This window comes from Macrotis lagotis, chromosome X (assembly GCF_037893015.1).
Source record: "Macrotis lagotis isolate mMagLag1 chromosome X, bilby.v1.9.chrom.fasta, whole genome shotgun sequence".
In the NCBI taxonomy this organism is placed as follows: domain Eukaryota; kingdom Metazoa; phylum Chordata; class Mammalia; order Peramelemorphia; family Peramelidae; genus Macrotis; species Macrotis lagotis.
This window is the reverse complement of record NC_133666.1, coordinates 636,943,001-636,956,469: the sequence shown is the minus strand read 5'-3', so window position 1 is coordinate 636,956,469 and position 13,469 is coordinate 636,943,001. Positions and strand designations below refer to the sequence as shown.

At 39.3% G+C, this 13,469-nt stretch overlaps 1 long non-coding RNA gene across 1 annotated transcript; it reads right to left on the bottom strand.

Annotated features, from left to right (window-relative positions):
* Positions 1 to 1,470: 1,470 nt before the first annotated feature.
* LOC141497376 (uncharacterized) lies at positions 1,471 to 12,610 on the bottom strand. The gene is made up of 3 exons (XR_012471317.1): positions 12,425 to 12,610; positions 11,005 to 11,101; positions 1,471 to 2,477 (listed from the first exon to the last, which is right to left on the bottom strand). It is a non-coding gene; the product is annotated as an uncharacterized LOC141497376 (long non-coding RNA).
* Positions 12,611 to 13,469: the final 859 nt, after the last annotated feature.

Below are 13,469 nucleotides of genomic sequence, written 5' to 3'. Positions count from 1 at the left end.
CAAAACCCTTTATCGACTTTAATGGGGCAGCTAGGTGGTGCAGTGGATAAAGCACCGGCCCTGGAATCAGGAGTACCTGGGTTCAAATCTGGTCTCAGACATTTAATAATTACCTAGCTGTGTGGCCTTGGGCAAGCCACTTAATCCCATTTGCCTTGCAAAAACCTAAAAAAAAAAACCTTTATCCTCCTCATTGCCCTTATCCTCTTATAAATGTCCTGCTTATGCAAAAAAAAAAATACTATGTTTACTTTTTTAAAACTTCTTTTATTTTTTCTTTCTTTCTCATGATCTTCCCCCTTAGTTCTAATTCTTCTATCACAGCATGACTAATATGGAAATATTTTATATATGATTGTACAACCTATCATAGTGCTTGATGTCATGGGGAGGGTTGAGAGAAGGGAGTAGAAAAATGTGGATTTCCCTCCACTTGCAAAAGGATGAATTCTGAAAAACATCTTTACATATAATTGGGGAAAATACCATATCAATAAATAAGTAAATGTCCTGCCTAAAATATGGTGCCCAGAACTGATCACAATACTCTAACCTGAATTTAGAGTTAGAAGAGGCCTAAAAGATTCTATGGTCCAATACTCCCAATTTTCAGATAAGGAAACTGAAGCCCCAAGAGATGAAGTAACTTGTCCAAGGTCACACAGGTACTTTGTGGCAGAGTTGGGGTTTGAACCAGTTTTCTTTTTACCATACCTATCTGCCTCCCATGAAGTGTTGTGTAGTCAAAGCTCTATCATTTCATACTTGTGAGATAGATTTTTCAAAACCCAACAGAAAGGCATTACATTCATCCCTATCAAATTTAAAATTAGATTGGTTCATTCTTTTAACCTGTTGGCACTATTTAGGATTCTGACTTTTTCACCTAACACATTCACCTTTCCTCCTAGTTTTGTGCCATGTGCAGACTTGTCAGCCTGCTGTCTGTACCTTTATTTAAGTCATTGATAAAAATGTTAAACAGTACAGGGCCAAGCAGAGATGACACAGAGCACAACACTTAGAGGTTTCCCTTCAAATTGAAATCAAATCAGTAACAGTTCTAAATATAACTGTAATATTGCCTAACCCACATTCTCTCCATCTTAACCCCAAAGGATAGAACCTTGTCAATTGCCTCATAAAATCTACAAAAAACTTTATTTCTCTACTTCTTTTCCAATCCAAAGACTAACAACCTTGTCAAAAAAAAAGTGCCCATCATCACCCATTCTTGATTAAGCCATAATGATTCTTGGGGAACAGTTTCCCTTTTCTAAACATTTTCAAATTTTCCCTTTAGTCATATATTCTAGAATGTGGGGGGTATTTTATTTTTATTATTTAAATTAATACTTTGTTTTCCAATTATATACAATAGTAGTTTCTACCCATCATTCTGTAAGGTTCTGAATTATGCAGTCTTTCCTCCACTCTCCCTTCCCTCCCCCATCCCCCCCACAGAAGGCAGTCTGGTGATCTTTACATTGTTTCCATGCTATACTTTTATGGAAATTGAATGTGTTGGGAGAGAAATCATACCCTTGAGGAGAAAAAAAAATATTAGAGATAGCAAAAGTATGTAGTATATAAGACATTATTTTTTAATTTTAAAACTTGAAGGTAATAGACTATGGACTTTGTTTAAACTCCATAGTTCTTTTTCTGGGTACAGATGGTATTCAAAGGTGCTCTAAAATTGTCCCTGATTATTGCATTGATGGAATGAGAAAGTTCAATAAAATTGATCATCACCCCCCATGTTGCTGTTAGGGTGTACAATGTTCTGTTTCTGCTCATCTCCCTCATCATCAGTTCACTCAAATCCTTCCAGGCTTCTCTGAAATCCCATCCCTCTTGGTTTCTAATAGAACAATAGTGTTCCATCACATAACATATACCACAGTTTGTTCAGCCATTCCTCCCATTGATGGGCATTCACTTGATTTCCAATTCTTTGCTACCACAAACTGGGCTGCTATGAATATTTTTGTACAAGTGATGTTTTTACTCTTTTGCATGATCTCTTCAGAGTATAGATCCAGTAGTGGTATTTTGCCAGAAATCAAGGTCAAGATCACTAACATATGGTTGGGACAAGATAGTCCCTTTTCTCAAGCACTTCTCTTATTTTTTATACTTAAAAAAAACATTTGGGGGGGGATGAATTTTTGGTTTTGGCATAACAGATTTTTCCCAACAAACACACATACACACAAAACAAACTCCTCTACAAAAGATAAAACAAAACAGATTATCAATTATTAACAGAAACAAGCAATGTGTCCTTTCATTTTGGCAGTACAGTACTAACAATAACTATTGTATTTGACCAGAATGTTGTAGATTCATCATGTTGACTTTATTTCCATTGTTGCAATTGTTGCATATAATCCTCTTTTGGCTTTGCTTTCTTGTTCCGCATCACTTCATGCAGGTATTCCCATGTTTCTTTGAATTCTTCATATTCATCATTCCTTATAATGAAGCAATATTCCATTACTTTCATTTAATATAATTTGTTGAGTCATTCCCCGATCAGGGGGTACCTATTTTGCTTCCAGCTTTTTATTATTGTAAAGAATGCTGCCATGAACATTTTTATTTATATAAATCTTTCCTTGCTGGCAGTAGCCTCATTGGAATATAGCCCTAGTTGCAAAATCTCTGGGTCAAAAGAAATGAATGATTTAGTAAAATTTTTTGATAATTCCAAATTGTTTTCCAGAATAGTTGATACAATTCACAGTTCCATTTTAAATGTGCCTGTTTTCCCACAACCCCTCCAGCAATGTTTTCTCACATAATTTTTCAGAGATCACTGACATCAGCATAGCACACATATGTATTTTTTCCTTCTGTATCCTGGGCTGGTAGTTCATCTGTGCCATGTGATATGAATTAATCAAAGCTAGTTAAGTTCTTTTCTACTATCTCCTTACTTATCTTGGATATTAACTAACTTCCTAATGGCCATTATTGTTCTGATTTTTCCAGATGAGAGATCATTCTTTTTGGCAGACAAAATAGATATTTAAAAAAAAAAGTTGAGTTGTTCTACCTTCTCTTCACCTCCAGTACCTTTATCCCACCCATGTCTTGGAGCAATTCTGTTCTTTCTTTGATTTTCCTCTTGCCTCTAATATTAATAAAGAGGCTTTCTTTGGTATTCTTACCATTCATTACTGGCTTCAACTCATTCTGAACTTTAGTAGTACTAGCACTAATTTTATAGGATTTATGTGCTCCTTTTTTATTTTCATCCTCTTACCTGCTCTTACTGGTATATTATTATATACATTGCTAATGGTTTTGTGTATATTATCATCATCATCATAAATAGCAATTATATAGTGCTTTAATGTTCACTAAGTATTTTACATATATTATTTCACTTTATCCTCCCAACACTGGAAATTAGGTTTTGCTGGTGATAGAAACTAAAGCAGATAGAAGTTGATTTATCTAAGATTATAGGGCTGGTAAGTGTTTTGAGCCCAGGTCTTCCTGATGTCAGGAAGGACAGGACATTCTTTCAAATAGCATTCCTCTTTCTTCCTCAACATAAATATTTCTGTTTGAACCTTCAGAATTTCATTTCTGAGGTCTTCTCATTCTGTGGGGCTGACTTCCCCTGTAGAAATTGAGGCCTTGCAATCTTTTCCATTTTTTCTCTGAACTTTTTGAAATAGCAGAATCACCAAATTCAGAATTGAGTTGAAAGGGACCTCAAAGGCTTTCCAGCCCAATCCTGTATCACTTGAATAGGAATTCCCTGTACAGCATAGTTGGCTAGTGGCCATTCATCCTTTACTTGAAGACCTCCTGTGGGAAGGCTTCCTCAGGTAGCCCATTGCCTGAGTCTTCTCTTCCCTAGACTAAAGGACTGCCATCTTGCTCATTGATCTCCTTCAATGAACTCAAGGCCCTTGCCATCATGGTTGCCCTTCTCTGAATTCTCTCTGGTTTACCAATGTCTAGAACTGAGTGTAGCACTCCCAATATAGTGAGACAAGCACAGACTCCAGGAATACTACTGCTTCCTTAATTCTGAACACTAAGCTTCTCATTGTAGAGTATGAGTACTTTAGTTTTATTAACTGCCATCTCACACTGTTTATTTAAATTGAGCTTATAGCCCATTCAAATGTCCATATTATTTTTAGAGGGACTACTATCTAGCTACACTACTCCCATCTTTTAATTGTGAAACTGATTTTTTGAATCCAGATGAACCCCCTATCTTTATTAGATAATGGTCTAATCTATTGAGACTTCTTTGATTCCTGTTGTATTCATTTGGTGTGCTAGGCATCTCTCCCAGCTTCATATCATCTGCAAATTTGCTGAATATGCCTACTATGCTTTTTCATTGTTTATGAAACTCCATTCTGATTACACCCATCATCCACCTCCTCTATTCCTTCCGATGTGCTGCTGATAAGACCTGGAGTAAATCATTCAACCTAACTGATGGGTACACTATGAACCTATATTATATCAAATGGACCCTCACAATCTTTTTTTTGGACTTTCTGCAGAAGTTATTCCCAGAGTACTTCTCCTTAAATCTACCACATCAACCTTTTCTCCTCTTCCCCAGTTGAGGACCATGCCTTTTATGACTTTTTGAGAACATTTGAAATGGTTTCCTCTTCTCCTCCTTTTTCCCTCAGGCCCTTCTCCTTGCTAAATCCAATTCATACATTTGCTAACCTTCCCTTCTCTAGCAAATGTCATCTTTAATAGTTCCCTTGACCTTCAACATTTTTCCATCTATTGATTCTTTTTCTAGATCTTCAAAATGCCTATATTTCCCCCATCCTAAAAAAGAAAACAAACAAAAAAACCCCTTCCTTAGTCTCTACCATCTCCTCATCCTAATCTACATCTCTCCCTCTTTCTCTGCCAAACTCCTAGGAAAAAAGTTATCTAGACTCATTGCCTTCTCGTCTTCTCTTCTCACTTCAGTCCTCAATACTTGGCAGACTCATACCTTCACTAAAACTGAGCTCTCCTAGGGTGGCTAGGTGGCGAAGGGGATAGAGCACCAGCCCTGGACTCAGGAGTACCTGAGTTCAAATCTGATCTCAGACACTTAATAATTACCTAGATTGCCTTGGGCAAGTCACTTAACCCCCACTGCCTTGCAAAAAAACAAAAACAAAAAACTGAGCTCTCCAAAATGACCAGTGTTCTAATTCCAGAATCTGATCATCTTTTCTCAGCCCTCATCCACTTGACCTCTCTATTCTAGTTGACACAGTTTCCTACACTCTCTAAGATTTCATGACACTACTCTCTCCGGACTCTCCTCTGACTTGCATGATAACCCTCAATCTGCATTGCAGGCTCATTAACCAGTTCCTCCCCTTCACTGTAGGTGTTCCCTGCCTTCTTCTTTTGTTACACTCTCTTTTGTTGACCTCATGAGCTCCCACTGCTTTAATGAACAAGTCTATTCAGCTGACTCACAGTATAGATGTATATGTGTGTATTTGTTCATATACACATATAAACATACATATGAGCCCAATCTCTCCCCTGAATTTCAGTCCTGGATCACTAATTGCCTATTGGATATTTCAAATTGGGTGTTCTACAGACATCCCAAACTCAACATGATAAAAAAAAATTTATTTCTCCAAAAGTCCATCCCTCTTCCAAATGTGTCTATTTCTGTCAAAGGCACTACCCTTTTTCCAGGTTCTTAAGCTCATAACCATAGTATTATCTTTAACTCCTCTTTCCTCCTCACTTCATTTATCTAATCAGTGGCTTAATCTTGCTGCTTCTACTTTTACAACATTTCTAGCATCAGTTCTTCTCTTTGAATTGATGCAGCCACCATTTTAGTTCAGACTCTCATTTATCATTTGCTTAAATTATTGCAAGAACCTCCTAATTGGTCTCCTTCAAGTCTTTCCCCACTCTAATCCAGTCTTCACACTTCTGCCAAAATAACCCTCTTCAAGTGTTGGTTCATCTATGTGACTCTCTTACTTATTCAACTTCAGTGGTTCTCTGTTATTTCTAGGATAAAACACAAACTTCTCTGTTTAACTTTTTAAAATTCTACAAAACCTGGCTCTGAAATCTCTTTTCAGCCATACTGAACAATCATTCCCCACCTGTCCTCTGAGATAAAGTCAAACTTGTTTTCTCTTTGTCCCTCACAGAGAGCATTCTAGCTCCCATTATTGAACTGACTATCTCCCATAGGTAGAATATATTACCTCCTTATCTAAGTCTCATAGCATTCCTCATTTTTTCCAACATCTTTTACATGAAGCCTTGCATTAACCCCACTTCCACCTGTTATTATCTCCCTCTTTCCTTAACCATCAGCCTTTTAGTCATTTTATTTAGCTACCTTTTTGTTTCCATTAGAATGTAAACTCCTTGAGAGGAAGGAGAATTTTCTTCTTGGATTTGTATCCCCAGGATCTAGGATAGTGCTTAATAAATGATGGTTGATTGATTGATTTCTCAAGTCATTGATAAAAAAAAATATTAAACAGGGGCGGCTAGGTAGCGCAGTGGATAGAGCACCAGTCCTGGAGTCAGGAGTATCTAAGTTCAAATCTGGCCTCAGACACTTAATAATTACCTAGCTGTGTGGCCTTGGGCAAGCCACTTAACCCCATTTGCCTTGAAAAAAAATATTAAACAGCACAAGATCAAGCACAGATCCACTGGAAATCTACTTCTAAGTTGACAATGAACGATTAGTGGCTACACTTCAAGTCAGCAGAGTACAATGGAAAGAGCTCCTTGCTCTGGAGTCATTGGGTCTAGGTTCCAAATTATCTTTGTGGGCTGGGGCAAGTCACAGTATCCCTGGGCCTAAGTTTCCTCACCCTCAGAAAGAAGAGGTTGGACTGACAAGATGATCTCTAAGGTCCCTTTGACCTGGAGTACCTTGATCCTATGACCAGGTAATTCAACCAATTTCAAATCTAGCTACTAGTGTCGTTCTTTAACCTATTTTTCCACCATCTTGTCCACAAGAGAACCAGGATAAGAATATTCCTCTGAACTACCAGTTTAATAACATTATAAAAACAAGAAAGAAATGAAGTTAGTTGGACATAACTTGTTCTCAATTCTGGTATTTTGTAGGGACTGCTTCCTAGCCATCCCTTTGATAATACTTTCTAAAATATGATCAGGAATCAATGTCAGGTTTGCTAACCTAGAGCCATTCTATTCTTTAAAAAAAATTGGATAATATCTGTGCCTTTCCAATCCTCTAGTACCTGTCCCTCATTTCTACATCCTTCAAAGATCTGTAACAGTAGCTTAATCAAGTACATCTGAATGAACATTCAGTTTCCTGAGAGGTACTTCATCTGAGCCAGGGGACTTGCATCTGTCAAAGACAACTGAGTACTATTTTAGTCATCTTCCTATTTATCTTGGATATCAACTCCTTATTAATCATTTTTGTTCATTCCTTTTCAGTCCAAAGAGTATTCTCCTGGCAAGAGAAAACAAGCAAAATTAGAGCTGAGTAACTTGGCCTTCCCTCTGTGGTCTGTTATCATTCCATTTATCTTGATCAGTCATCATATTTTTTCTTTGATCTTTCCCTCTAGATAAAATTAATTATTTTAAATACTCCCCCCCCCCCATCAAGGGTACACAACCTGAGAGTTATCTTCTATCTAGCACAAATGCTAAGCTAGAATGATCATTTCTCCCCAAGGTTTTCATCAACAGTAGCTAGCTCTAATCCAATCCATCAAGCTTCTACTACAGTAAAAGGGACTGCCTTAAGTACTGGGGACACAATGGCAAAAAAAAAATGAAAAAGAGTCATTGTCCTCAAGGGTCTCATATGATATAGCATGTAGACAGATAAATGTATGCATGATAATCTAAAAAAGAGTCGAAGCACTGACAATGGTTTTGGAAGATGAGCATTGAAGGAAGTCAAGGATTCTAAGATATAGATGAAAGAAAACAGCGCTTCCCAAGCAGAGGGAACAGCTATGTGAAGGGACAAGTGGGACACAGAAAACAACACAACAGGCCAGTTTGGTTGAAATATCTTGCATTTGAAAAGGAGAGTGAAATAAGACTGGCAAAGTAAACTAAAGCCAGACAGTATTGAAGTCTTTTACTTACACAGAAAACTGCATTTTATCCCATTGGCAAGAGAAAGTCACTATATATATATATATTTGTTTTAGGTTTTTGCAAGGCAAACGGGGTTAAGTGGCTTGCCCAAGGCCACACAGCTAGGTAATTATTAAGTGTCTGAGACCAGATTTGAACCCAGGTACTTCTGACTCCAGGGCCCGTGCTTTATCCATTACACCACCTAGAGTCACTACATATTTTTCAGGAGGGGAATAACATGGTCAGACCTGTGTTTTGGGAAAACTATTTTAGTAATTAAATGCAGAATAAACTGGAGAAGGGAGAAGTTAGTAGCCAGGAATGCAATGAGGAGATTGTTAAAACAGTCCAGAAAAGTGAGAAAGGTCTATTAAAGAGTGGTGTTCATGTGGGTGGAAAGAAGGAAATGATAGGAAATGTGCACATAGAACCAACAAAACTTGGTAACTAATTGGTTATATGTCAAGGGTAAAAGAGAAGAAGAGTTGAAGATGACGATAATAACTAGTACTTATATTGTTCTTTGAATGTTGCAAGGTGATGTACAAATATTCTGTCATGTTGAAATTCTGAATGTGATGACTAGGAAAATGATGGTACTCTCAAAAGAAATGTGAAAATGTAAAGGACCAGTGGGTTTGGGGGGGGCAGGGATTAGAAAAATAATGAGCCCTCTTTTGGACTTAACAAGACAGGACTTCCATTGGGAGTTGGTGAATTGGAACTATAGCTTAAAAAGAGTTACTAGGGGTGTTATGATAAAGTCACCTGCATAGAGATGATTATTATGTGAATTGATAAGATCAGCAAGAGGAATGAGAGGAGAGGTCCCAGAGCAAGAAGTTTAAGGGATGCTCAAAATTAATGGATGAAACATGGATGATAATCCAGAAAAGGAGAATGAGAAAGCCTGGTCAGTCAGGCAGGCAGGAGGAGAACCAGGAGAAAGTAGTATTGTGAAAACCTAAGAGAAACAGACCACACAGGAGAAGTGGATGGTCAGCAATGTCAAATGTTTCAGAGATTTGTCTTTAAAAGATGAAGGTGGGAGGAAGTCATTAGATTCATCGGTCATTTGGTAACTTTGGAGAGATCAGAAGACAAATTGCAAGGGACTAAGAAGTTAGGGGGAAGAAAAGTAGTAATGATGACCTCTAGAAATTTGGTTGAGAAAAGAAGTAAAAGTATGAAATGATAGCTTAAGGAGATGACACAATCCAATGATGAATTTTTTTTTAAGGATGGAGAGACCTGGTATATTTGTCAGTAGTGAGGAATGGAGAGACTAACAACCAGAATAAAAAGGATTTATCAAAAGACCAAGTACCTAGAGGGGACAGGAGAGGATAGGGTCAAGGAAAAAGCTATGGTTGGACTTGATTAGGAGAAAAAGCTTGCACTTTCACAGATGATCAAATAAGGAGTGATGAGCATGTTTGTATTATGAGATGGAGCAAAGAGGGACTTCATTTTATCAGTAAAGTAGGAGCTGAAGTCTCCTGCTGAGAGAAAGGGAGCAGAGGCAGTTGGAGGAGGTTTGAAGAGAGAAGAGGAGATTTGGAGAAATTGTTGGGGGGGGAGTAACAGAATAGAATAAAAACAAAGGAAAAAATAAAATAGTCAAAGAGCAGTGGAGGTGCAGATGAGATTAGTTAACAAATTTCTAGTGAAGCAGGTTAGTCCATTTGAATGACTTCCTCTAAGAGTTTTCAAAAGACTAGATGTAGGAGTAGAGAAGGATGGTGAAGGTAACAGGCATGAGTGGCTTTGTTGGTGAGAATCATTTCCAGAATTAACAGCTCCCTCCATTGTTTATAACTTTTAAAGAGTGAAATGATCATTAAAAACAAGTTAAGAATTCACCAGCTGCTCCACTTTTGGCACAGAAAGTTCCTGAAGCTGTTTAGATAATTGAAGTTCCCATCTCAATAGAACATACCTCCTTGCCAGATTTGAAATCTGTTTCCTGATGTCATGTATTTCATTCTGTCAAGGAAATCTCTGGGACAATATCTCTTGTATTTCTCCCTCCATTCATCCTCACCCAAATGTTCTCTATCTTGCTTTCCTTCTCCAGTTTCTAGATTGCCTTCATGGGTATATTTTCTCAATATAGAATGTAATTTCACTGATCTATTATCTTTTTTTTTGCTTTGAGTGTTATATCCATTCATAGCTATATTCCAATCATGGCATCCAACTAATAAAAGCTCAATAATATCTATCATAAGTGTGTGAACAGGGTGTGAACAAGTATACCCAAACACACCCTAATGCCTCCTTACCAAAAAAAAAAAATGTTTTTTGGATCTTATTTTTTTAGGGTTTTTTTTTTTGCAAGGCAAATGGGGTTAAGTGGCTTGCCCAAGGCCACACAGCTAGGCAATTATTAAGTGTCTGAGGCCAGATTTGAACCCAGGTACTCCTGACTCCAGGGCTGGTGCTTTATCCACCATGCCACCTAGCCACCCCAGATCTTATTTTTTAAATTTATATTTTTAAAATAAGGTTTAGTTAATTTTTTTAATTATTTAAGGCAATGGGGTTAAGGGTGACTTGCCCAACTTCACTATAAATTTGTTAACAGCTAGGCAATTATTAAATGTCCGAGGTCACATTTGAACTCGGGTCCTCCTGACTCCAGGGCTGGTGCTCTATCCACTGTGCCACCTAGCTACCCCTTGTTTAGTTAATTTTTAACTTAAATTTTCTTAAATTTTCTTCTCTTTAGTTTTTATTATTGTTCAGTCATTTGGTTATATCCAATGCTTCATGACCCTAAAGACCATATTGTCCATGGGGTTTTCTTGGCAAAACTATTGTAGTATTTGCTATTTCTTGCTCCAGTGAATTAAGACAAACAGAAGACAAATAACTTACTCAGGGTGACACAGCTAGTAAATGTCCGGGTCCAGATTTGAACTCCAGTCTCATCTCTATGTCCACTGAGCCAACTAGCTACCTTCTCTTCAGTTTGCTTGATGAATAAAAAGCATGTCATTATAAGTCAAGAAACATATACCTAGAAAAAAGACCTGACAAAATTTCCTGGATGTATACACCAATGAAAAGTGTTGCTTATACATAACTATGCCTCTGACATTTCTCTGTCCTCGTTACTTTGTTTTAACCTATTCGTCTAAAATTAGGTGCCCCAGAATGACCACTTGGTTTCTCTTCTCTATAAATGCAATCAAATGAAATTCAACAGGGACAAATGCAAAACTGAAACAAGGACAGAATGGGATATCCATAACCCAACAAGAGTGCAGTCTGCCTCTCTTCCCAGCCTCTTCTCTCACCATTCCCTAGCAAGTGTTTTGCCTTCTGAACCAAGGCTAATCCCTCTTACAACCTTATTAGTGTAGTATACTACAGCCAGTTGGTTGGTTGGTTCTTGTCCTTTGTTATCAAAGAGACCAAAATGACATTGCAATATAGCACAATGTAACTGGAAGACCACTGGGCTGGGAGTCAGTAGACTCGCTCAAACCATGATTTTGATATTAACTTTTTGAAATAAAGGGGGGGGGGAAATCATCTGTCTGGGACTCAGTGTCCTCATTAAAATGGACATCATCCTATTGGTACTACCCTCCTCTTGGGGTTGTTGTAAGAAAGGAGCTTTATAAGTGATTCAGTACCACATAAATTTGTATTCTTATTTTATGTGTCTCTAGGTGAAGGGGTGAGCTATCCATACTCCCTTGCCTAGTTTATTCTATGGGTATAACAAGTGGGTTCAGAGCCTCAGTCCATGGCCCAGACCAAGGCGCCATCTGGCATCAGGAAAGATTTCCCAATTTCATTTTATCTCAGGAGGTGGGCCCAGGGTTATGGGAAACCAGCAGGTGGCAGTCAGCACCCACGGTCCAGTGGCCAGGCCCAGGGCAGCACTACTGTGGACCTGGGAATCCAGTGGTGATGTTTATACTCTTCTGGCGGCTGGGGCCCTGAACTTTCCCCCATATACCGGAGTTGGATGAGCCATGACAGGAAAAAATAACTCATCCTCCTGACTGAGCCACCTCCTCCATCCTACCCACCCCACCCCCACCTCCATCTCCCCTCCTGCTCCCTCAATGCCTTCCTCTTCACAGGTCCAGGCTGCAGCCCCTTTAACCCAATGGCCCCTTCTCCCTCCCCTCCTCTCTTCTCCTTCCCAGGGCTATCAGCCTATTCTTAGCACCTCCTCCCCAGCTCTTGTTATGCCAACCAACTGGCATTGCCCAAAATGTGCCCATCTCTGCTTCCCGCCCTGGAAACAGGATTGTGCCTAGGAGGCACACTCTAGACTCACTCCTTTGCTCTCTGGGAGGCCCCACCTGGTGCCCATCCTGCAGGTATCTGCCACAGCGTCCCAGTAGCATGTAGGGCCCTGCCCAGTTACACCACCATGTCCTCAGGCAGGGGCAAGCGCCAACTTGGCAATCAAGGAGGCCAAAGTTCCACACCTCCCCCCACCATTGCTTCTCTCCTGGGCAAGGGCACCGCCTCAACAACAGCTGCGCCAACCTCTCATGGCCATTTCCCGCCAACACACATCCCTCTGTTCTTCGCCATAGGCACTGCCTCTCCTTTCTGAGCAGCCCAGGGACTGAGCCCAGGGCTTGAAATCAAGATGTAGTCAAAAGTGCATTGGCTTGAGAGTCAAGCGATTTGGGGGCTAGTAGCAGCCTTGTCCCTCATTCACTATGACTTTGGACAAGGCACTTCACATCTGTAGAGGGCTAGGTCAAATGGATGTATTTCTGGGAGGCAATCATTTTTTAAATTGTTTTGATCATCATATTTCAATATAATTAGTTTCTTTTTGTAAGTCTATACATTGGACAACATGATTCTGAGGAGTCCGTGCTAAAGGTTTTAAATAAAAGTTAAGATTGCATTAGGTGACCCAAACATGCTGTATTCTAAGGGTGCCCCCTACTCTTGACATTCTGTATTTTAGGTGCAAAGGTCTCTTCTAATGTTTTATGTTCTATATTCTGTGTTCTTTTAGCTCTGAGATTCTATTCTTTGTTCTAAGGTCTCTCCCAACCTGAACATTCTATATTCTACCTTCTAAGGGTCTTTCCAGCCTGGTCATTCTATGTAATAAGGATCAGTCCCATCCTAATACTCAGTGCTTCTTCTTCCTCTTGTGGTTCTCCAGCTTGGTCCATTGAACTCTCCAGGCAGCCTGGCAGGAGGTTTGAACTCGGATTTTGCCTGGGGACACTTCCAGGACTTCTGAGTCACCCTGGCCAGCAGGGCCAGGCTCTGCTTGGCCTTCTTTTCTGGGGATCTCCAAGCACCGGATAACCTATCATTAGGCTTCCCTTGCTGCCTGGGAGGTCGGGAAG